The following is a 10,856-nucleotide window of genomic DNA, read 5'->3' as shown; positions in this document are numbered from 1 at the left end:
CCGGGATAGTTCCCGAACCGGTAGTAGGCATCAGGTAGACCATTCTGAAAAAAATTGATTCAAATTTACTCAGAAATAAAACATTTTTTATTTATTTATTTATTTACTTCATATTTTGATGTTATAATTCGATCTAGCTACGATAGAGAGAAATTAACCTGTTGACCTAAAGCTACATAGTACGTGTATTGAAATGTAAAAGCTTTTAAAAAGTGACAATTGTGTACAAATGTCTCGATGTTATTATGTTTTTATTTTTCTTTAGATCAAAGTGAATTGCGAGAGAGTACCGTGGTAGGTAGGTATCTGCGTGTCGATGTCGCTACCGTTTGCATTCATGTAATATTGTGCTAGTAAAACACAGTTGACCATACTGTATTGTAATATTATTGTGACTCCCCTAACCGCCCCCTCCCCCCGCCACTTCCGCGCCGCCCCAGCTCATTATGCGTTAGTTTTTACTTCCCCACCAATTAACCGGCTTAGATATCAAAATATCACTCGTAAAAAGTTCGATGACAATCAATGTTACAAAAGCAATTAAAAAGGCAAATTATTTTTTACAACGTTATCCACTTCGTGCTGGGAACGCCGCTCCCGTATGGCGTATGGTAGGTATATTATACTGCGACCGTAATGAAAACTAGATTGTACTATAAAATTTATATTAATGAAAAAAAAAATTTACTCCCCGAATCTTTAACTTTACGAGATTCGAATAATGACTTACACGAAAGAATTTAAATTCTTGGTGGAACGAAAAAATTATAAAAAACCACAGAATTTATTTACTGTCGAGATATTTTATTTATAAAAGTTTGGGAGTCGCTAGTGAATTCATGGAACACCAAACTCGATTGAACATGCAACTATTTGTACTTTTTTCAATTTTAAGCCAATGGACGATAGCCACCGCTCATTCGACCTTCAGTGTAGGTGATAATCCCGTGTCATAAGCAGTGGTCGGCGTAGGTAGTGCCATTTAGGGTGAATGACCTCAATTGTATATGTGAACATGGACATACCTCCGGGATCGCGGGATAAAATCCCGCGTTCCGAATTATCGCGAATAATCAAGTATTTACTTTACAATTAATGAAAAAAAACGAGTTTTGAGTCATAATTTCGCCGGATAAAAAAGGCTAAATAAATGAGTCACTAAACGTTTTTCTACGTCTAATATTTCTTCAGCCATGTTTTGCTTAGTTGCCAGTATGAAAAAAAAAGATTACGCGTCAAAATCGATATCTATTATTTATTAACTAAACATAACTCTTTCTTTTTAATTATAATCCATATTTATTTAATACCGCAGTAGCAAGACGTGTGCGGGGTGCGGGGTGGCCCGCACCCCACACACAGCAAGCAGACACTTGCGAGTAGCGCATGGCTTGTTGTTCTGTGTGTAGCATTTTTTTTGCGCGTGAGTCCAAAATATCCCATCCACACATAACAGACGAAAAGAACAAAAAATGTTATATTTATTTGGATATAAGTAGTATATCGTAAAGCACTTTCAGGCTTGCCTGTGTTGCCTGCGAATGATCGCTCGGTTGTTTGCGTCGAATGTTTAACGGTGCCACTAAGCGAATTCATTATTGTTTATGGTTGTTTAAATATATTTTCAAAGAAAGTCAATATTTGATAAACATTAAATGGATTTTTTTAATTAAACAATCAAATTATTTGCAGGTAACACAGGCAAGCCTGAAAGTGATCCACGATATACTACTTATATCCAAATAAATATAATCACATTTCTGTAAATTTTTTACTTATTTGTTAATATCATATAAAACTTATAATTATGATAAATAAATAAAAAACTAACAAATTATTTCTTTATTTACGTTTGTCACAATATTTGTTGTTTAAATATCAAATTCTGAATGTATTTCCGATTATATATTATTTCAATGCGAATCCCAAAATCGCGGGATTGAGAGGCATGTCCACGTTATGCCGCGATTAACGAATCCCGCGGGATGGCACTACCTACGCCGACCACTGGTCATAAGCAATATAAAATCGGTCAAGTGCGAGTCAGACCCGCGCACGAAGGGTTCCCATACCGTTATAGAGCAAAAATAAACAAAAAATTGTGTTTTTTTTGTATGGGAGGCCACTTTTAATATTATTATTAATGATTGAAGTAGACATATAATTATAAGGCCTTTGTGGAAAGTACGTCTAATATACGCAACTTTTTTTAATAAAAATTCGAAACAACGCGGCGTCATTTTGAATCCAATCGATTAATCCAATTATTACTACTGTTAATAAATATCGGATAGCTATATTACAAAGCCAATTTTATTGTAAAATATATGCGTAATGTTATCTGATAAGCGGTGGACATTATACTTAAATGGTCCGGTCGTAACCCGACACCTTACTAAAACTGGTCCGATTTGAATACTGTATCGTGTACGATATGACGAGGCCCGCTCGCGCCGGCGACTGTAGATCGTCGATCGAATACGTCGTTTTCCTCGTTTTACATATCTACGAAAAGGAGGGCGTGATATTTTGGCCAAAGACGAGTAACCCACGAGGGTGCAAGCGAGCTTCGACGAGTAACGTTGATGATTGATAGGCATAAGGTGGTGGCACCGAGCGTGTAACTGATACACCTGTCCGGTGTCCACAGTCCACACTACCGCTCTACGGACGCTGCCGTAGTTTTTGCTACAACCATCCTCGTGTCTTTATTGGCTCCAAAACGTAGAAGCACACGTCTTATCTCGTCAACTACGAGCAAAACTCTGCAGTCATGGGCTCAACAAAAATCTTTCTACATCTGCGTCGGAGAAAATTTTAAAACAATGACGTAACGTCCTAATATTCGTTAATTCACAATTTATCACAATTTATAATATATACTATATATACACAATATATAAATCAGCCTCACAACTTTCCCTGGAGACTTCTACGCCACATTTTAACGTTACTTTTATAATGACTTAACTGTAATTGCTTCTATATAGCTATTCTATAAATGTCTATTCTCTACTATATTATTTCGTTATGCGTCCGATCGTCCGTCGAGATGTTCGCCTCGCCTACGAAGAATACTGTTATACGTTTAACATCATCACCGCCCATCGGTCTACCTCAGTCTTTCAGCTCTATCGTGTAGAGTTATATTGAATTGTTATTATAGAGCGGTCAGCGGACACATCAAACTGTAGTACTAGCAGATTGATATTGTTATACGTATTCTCTTATTCATTGTTATCAACACTTATTTGTGATTAGAATAATTATGCACAACAGCTAATTGGAATAATTTAAATTAGATTAGTGATGCCACAAAAACGAGACCGGAGATTCTTGTATCGATTAAGATTATGTTAGACGATGTAATAATTATGATTTTTAGTAAATTATTGAAATTATTATATTTAAGTTAAAAATTTGCCAATAAAGTTAAAGTCGTCGGAAGGATCCACACAATTTTTTATTTTTGTACAGAGAAAGTAAGTTTTAATTCGCAAAACACATAATCTTATCTTATATTTTAATACGAGCAATATATATATATATATATATATATATATATATATATATATATATATATATATATATATATATATATATATATATATATATATATATATATATATATATATATATATATATATATATATATATATATATATATATATAATATAATTGGAATCTCGGAATCGGCTCCAACGATTTTCATGAATAAATCGATCTAGCTAGGAATCTTTTTCAGAAAATGTCTTTTTATTCGTGTTTTATCGATAATCGATAAATTGAAAAATATGACTCTTCCTGACATCTATTGGCGCAAAATAATACTATTTTGTGAGCAACTAATTGTTTTAACGACCAGCGGATGGCGTTATTAAGTAACACGAAGTCAATGAGTGTTTGCTATACCGAGCAAAGCTCGGTCATCCAGGTACTATATTTTTATTTAACAAGTAAACAATAATTTTACAAGTTAGTTAGCAACTAAAACCATTTAATGGGTAATTATGGAGTATATGCGTTGAGTAGGATTTATGCGGCTGATGTGAATATGAAATGTAGAGAACAGCGCGCGCTACGGGCACCGGGCACCATGGCGGCGCGCGGCCGCCCTTGGGCTACTACTAGCGTCTAGTCGGTACTACGGTACTACTTGTTCATGTTCGGTATTCGTAAACAATTGTCAAAAGACAGATGTAACGATTATCATTAGGTACGACAGCGCACGAGGTGTACTCCTGTATCCTACAATGTGAATTATGATTCCGCTTGGTTTCTGTCAGAAACCGCAGAACAACTACAAAACATTCTGCTTCGCTTCCTCGACCAAGCGAGCAGTAAAATAGGTTTGAAAATGAACGCTTCAAAAACTAAAATAATGACAAACTGCACCGCGCGAATGGCCCATAACCGTGAAAGAGAACTCAATAGAGTCCAGAGCTACACATACCTTTTTTTTTTATTGAGGAGGGGAAATGCATTAGGCATCCCCCGCCCCCTCGGGGAAAGGGGCAAGGGTATGTCGGACACCCTCCGGCTCAGTGCGCCTGAGGTTTACCGACTAAACCCCCCCCCCCATGCCCTCGTCAACGCTACTCGCGGAGGAGTGGGGTCAAAATACGCCCCGCGTCCTTCGCAGCGCTTGCCGCTTCCGGCACCACATCACTACAGCATTCTATACCGCCGCCTGCCTTCACCGAGAGGCTCCCCGGGCATCGGGAGAGCCTATCTCCTCGGGGCCTATGTTGTGGGAGGTGATCCCCCGATCAGCTACCCACAGGCCTAGGCTTTCACCTCCATGGCGGGGGCGTTTTGATTCGCCCCTGCCTCATCGGCTCCAGACCGCTTACGCAGCCGAGCCTTAGAGGGAGCCTTCCTTATCCACCTCGCGCCGGAGGGCAGCTTTCTGGCCGCTGCTATGCAGCCACTACCTCCCACCACGTGGGCGCTCTCCTTCCCGAGCTCGGCGCAGAAGAAGCAGCTCGGCTCTTCTGCGCAGTCGGCGGCCTTGTGCCCCGGCTTGCCGCAGCGGAAACAATTCCCTAACCCTAGGACCCACCATCATTCTGCCCGACCGGATGTCGGTGGCCGGGCAGCCGCCTTCTTTCGCCGCCGCCTTGGTGAAATCGGCGGCGGTCGCTGCGTCGTCCATGCCAGAGACGAGCACATCCACCCTTTGAACAGGGCGAGCGATCTTCACTGCATCCTTGTCCAAGACCTCCCTCAATTTCTTCGCGAGGGCATCCGCCCTCAGCTGGGCTTCCTCCCAGGGCACTTAAAGTATCCGGGCCCGTCCTCGCCCGCTGGAATCGAACCTTGTTGCTTCTCTGGTAGATTCCTACCGCCTCAAGGTCGATCCGGCTCGTCGCCTCCTTGAATATGAAAGCGTACGTCACGCTCTGGTCCACCCCCTTCTCCAGCGTGAGAGTGATGGCGGCGGACTTGCGCGGACGCAGCTTCCTCTTCTTTTTTCACTTGGGGGCCGCCTTTTTGGCAGCTCCCTTTCCCTTCTTTTTGCTTTAAAGTTGTTTTGGCAGAGGTTTTTTTTAAATTTCTTAATTTTATTTTATTTCATACTTTTTAAACTTGTGTTGGTTATAGTGCAGAATCATTCCTATTAACAGAATCATATTCTCATGATTATCATCTATCAATGTCCTTTTCGATGAGGCCGTTAATATGAGTCCAAACATGAAACCTCCACTTTGCGTTCATAAGAAGCTCGATTCCTATAGAATCCAGGTGATGCTGCAGCAGCAGCATGTAAATATTTACTGTTTATACTTCATCTACTTCTTACTGGTTGTCGCAATTAAAATGCGCCCAAACACGAAACCTCTGCTCTAAGTTGGCGAGGAATTGGATATCCTATTGATTACCAGGTGATGCTGCAGCACCAGGTCAACTTTCCATTATTATGTGTATATATATTGTATATTCACAAATGTCACAACTAGAATGAAATATAAAACCCATCAAACGACTACAAGTTGCTAACGGCCTTTCATGAACCAGATAAACCCTGATTGTCCAGCACTGAGCAGGCTGATGATGATGAATTATAGCTAGGAACACTCTCGATCATGTCAGCTTTCAAACAAAAAAAACTAGATCAAAATCGGTCCACCCGTTTGGATGCTACGATGCCACGGACAGATACACACACAGACAAACAGACAGACAGACAGACACGTCAAACTTATAACACCCCTCTTTTTTTGTCGGGGGTTAAAAACCTATCCAACGAGGCCCCACACGGTGGGGTGGACGCGAAAAAATATACACCCTTGATGTGTAGGGGAGGTACCATAAAAAATATTTTTTAAAGATTTTATGTAGCGTTTTGTCGGCATCATTAATATGTATATATTTATGCCAGATTACAGCTTTTTAGGTCCTATAGTTTCTGAGCGGACAGACAGACTGTCCTAAATAAAAATTTTAGGACAGGTTAACTTTTTAAAATTTCTCCGCATAAAAATTTGTTGGCCCCCAAACAATTTTTTATGCGGAGCTCCACCAAGCCACGCTACGCTTCTGATAACACGATCGTAATATGTTGGCCTACGATCTGCATAATAAATCAACTTCTTTAATTATTGTACATTAACTAAATAAGTACATAGGTAATTAATAACTCGATAAATATACAACATTTTAGGAATCCGCCAGGTCAGTGTCTCAATAATAGAATTTTATACAATGTGTTAAATTATTAACTTACTAGATGTCCCGCGCGGCTTCGCCCGCGTAAATTAGGAATTTCACAGAAACCGTACATTTTCGCATAAAAAATAGCTACACCTACTCGCGTATAGCTATATCACGTGGTCTAGTCTATAGTAGTTCGTGAGATAAACCCTTTCTAATATTTCCCCCGTTTTTCCCACATTTTCCTGAGTTTCTTCGATCGTATTAGTCTTAGCGTGATAATTCATAATATATTACTTACCTTACTCGATAAATGAGCTATCCAACACTGAAATAAGTTTTTAAATCAGACCTGTAATTCCTGATACGAGTATAAGCGCGTTCAAGCAAACATTCTCTTCAGGTTTATAATATTAAGTAAGTATAGATAGATTTTTTAAATTATCGCTTGACAAACTCGAGACTCGATCTAAAAGACTATGAAAAGTACGAATAACAGGGTATTTATAAGCTCATAAGTCATAACCATGGGACGATGCATGGTATAATATCTAATATGGTAGTGATGATGATGATGATGAATGTAATTTGCATATGCTTTCCGTTCTTGAAATAACGCCGAAACTGCCAAACTTGTATTTATAAAGAATCAGGAGTTCTCTCAGCACCTTCCGAACCACGGTATAGGTATACCTCGGTACAAAACCTTGCTTGTTGGTAGCAATATGCTTAGAATACTTCTCACGAAACCGAAGTCACCACATGTTTCCCTATAAATTTTGAGGAGCTCCATCGATTACTTATGGATCCTTCATCAAATCACCACTTTTGTGAATATAATAGCTAATTGGGATGATACCCTATATATCAAAAGAAAAATTCTGAAAATCGATTAATAAACGGTTGGTAAAAGTTGAATATAAAAAAACGAACATAACACCTCCTCCATTTCGAAATTCGGTTAAAATAGTAGCCTATGTGTTATTTTAATGTATAAGCTATATTATAATTGTAAAGTTTCATTAAAATCCGTTCAGTAGTTTTTGCGTGAAAGAGTAACAAACATCCATACATCCAAACAAACTTTCGCCTTTATAATATTAGTAGGAAGTAGGATTTTATGACAATATATAAAAAATTCGTAAAGATTAGATGCATCATCATCAACATAATTCTTGTCTATGGACTTCGCCGTAAAACGGATGGAGATCTAAATGAGTGCCAATGCAGTTCTATGGAAAATTGAAATATTAGTCTAAGCGATAAGTTGAGAATGGCGAAATATAATAAGGGTCATAAAAATACGTGCGATAGCTCATTAGATTCGTATGGATATCGGAAGTATTATAAACAAAGTGGCGTGATCTTGTTAAGTATGTTTATATCAAGGGCTCCACGAAGTGAAAAATTTTAGGAAAATTATTTAAACGTTTTCTTTAAAGTACAATGAGGACAAATTTCGAAAAAATTTCGTTAGTTAACCTTTGTCTAATTTGTTGAAAAATTAACTGTAAGTTAAATTCCCAACGGAAGCAAATTCTTTGAAGTGTTCGGAGTACACCATAAGTTTTTGAAAATTTTAAATTAATATTTAATACCTTTAAAAAATAATCAGTGTGACGTGCTCGGTTTTGAAGCCACGCACGCTACCTAAAAATGCCGCGCGGAGGCTTACTTTCAGCGTTAAATTAAAATTATAAATAATAAAGATGGAATTCCGATAGTTGGGTTTTTTTATGGAAATTTCCTCTTCTTTAAGAATCTTTTTTTAAAATTTCTTAAATATTAATAGTTTCGGAGTTTTTAACAAAGAACATAATACCTTTTTTTTGCAACCTAATTTGCTTATAACTTTTGGAATTTTTTGTGTGCTAATACACGCTTCCGATATCGATACGAATCTAATGAGCTATCGCACGTATTTTTATGACCCTAATCTCTATATTTCGCCATTCTCAACTTATCGCTTAGACTATATGTATGAATTCTCTATTATTAATTGTCAAATTGAACAAATAATAGAGTCTATTTCTTTGCTTTATTGATGTTACTTAAATAATGTGAGATCTTAAAATAGATTAGATCTCACTTGGCCAGTTTTCATTACATCAGTCACTTCATAAAGTTATTGAACATTTTAATTCTGATGAAAACTAACCAAGTCAAATCTAATCTAGTTTAAGATCTCACATTATTTAAATAACGTCAATTGTTATAGATATTCGATAAAGCAAAGAAATAGACTCTATTAATAATTATAATTGTTCATAATGTTATTTGGTTCCTATACATACATATTTAAATTTTCCATACAACTTGACACTAATTTAGATCTCCGTTCTCGATATCATTACTTTTTGTAAAGAAAACTTTCCGAGCAAGGGTAGACATCTTAATCTTCCCAGTTCAAACATACATAATATTCGAGTACATATTATATTCAATCGCAACCTTAAGGGTATGTTTCACCACTTCCCGACAAGTGTCGGATATGCTATCCGCAACTTATCTGGCAGACACTTTACCTGTCAGATAAGTTGTGGATAACATATTGGAAACTTTGTGAATAGCCTATCTAACACTTATCAGGAAGTGGGAAAACATCCCCTAAGGCTTGTTGAGTATCAGTCGAATAAAACAAAGAAAATCCAAGCGAATGGAAAAAGCAGCTACCATCAGGAGGCATTGGAATAATACGGTATAATACAAGTGTATAATTCTAACCATTAAGTATAGGGTACAACTTATTGTGCGGAGGCTAAGTAGCTGTTATTATAGCTGTTTAACAGACAGACAGAAAGACGAACGGACGGACGGACGGACGGACGGACGGACGGAAAGACGGACAGACAGACGGATAGGCGGACAGGCGGACAGGCGGACAGGCGGACAGGCGGACAGGCGGACAGGCGGACAGACGGACAGACGGACAGACGGACAGACGGACAGACGGACAGACGGACAGACGGACAGACGGACAGACGGACAGACGGACAGACGGACAGACGGACAGACGGACAGACGGACAGACGGACAGACGGACAGACGGACAGACGGACAGACGGACAGACGGACAGACGGACAGACGGACAGACGGACAGACGGACAGACGGACAGACGGACAGACGGACAGACGGACAGACGGACAGACGGACAGACGGACAGACGGACAGACGGACAGACGGACAGACGGACAGACGGACAGACGGACAGACGGACAGACGGACAGACGGACAGACGGACAGACGGACAGACGGACAGACGGACAGACGGACAGACGGACAGACGGGCAGACGGGCAGACGGACAGACGGACAGACGGGCAGACGGGCAGACGGACAGACGGACAGACGGACAGACGGACAGACGGACAGACGGACAGACGGACAGACGGACAGACGGACAGACGGACAGACGGACAGACGGACAGACGGACAGACGGACAGACGGACAGACGGACAGACGGACAGACGGGCAGACGGGCAGATGGACAGACGGACAGACAGGGATTAAAAAAATTCTATGTTTATTCCCGAGACTCAAACTATATTTCCTTACCAAATTTAAGAACAATCGGTACAATCACTTTTTGCGTGAAGAGGTCACAGACAGACAGACACACTTTATAAAGTCACTTTCTATTCATTTCATAAACTTTCTTCACTTCAAAAATTTTCTTCACAAATAAATATTTACGGGGAGCTCCCATACAAAAAACATGATTTTTGATATTCATATTAAAAACGGAACCCTTATAGATTCGTCATGTCTGTCTGTATGTCTGTTCGTCCGTATGTCACAGCCACTTTTCTCCGAAACTATAACAGCTATACTATTGAAAATTGGCAAGTAGATGTGGTCAGTAGACCGCATTAAGATTTTGATACAAAAATGGAAAAAAATATTAAAAATTTTAGGGGTCCCAATAGGTACAAGTTACAACTGAAACAAAAAAAAAACATCTAACCAATGCGTGTGGGGTATCTATGGATAGGTCTTTAAAAATCATATTGAGGTTACTGATATCAATTTTTTCTAACCTGAATAGTTTGCGAGAGACACTCTTCCAAAGTGGTAAAATGTGTCGTCGTCCCCCCCCCCCCCCCCTCGTAACTTCTAAAGTAAGTCTAAAAATATCTAGTCATGATAAGTCTAAAAATATTATATGATGTCCATTACTATAAAAACTACCAACAAAAATTG

Source organism: Aricia agestis, chromosome 10 (genome assembly GCF_905147365.1).
Source record: "Aricia agestis chromosome 10, ilAriAges1.1, whole genome shotgun sequence".
NCBI classification, from domain to species: domain Eukaryota; kingdom Metazoa; phylum Arthropoda; class Insecta; order Lepidoptera; family Lycaenidae; genus Aricia; species Aricia agestis.
The sequence above is the reverse complement of the archived record's forward strand: the minus strand, read 5'-3'. Positions refer to the sequence as shown.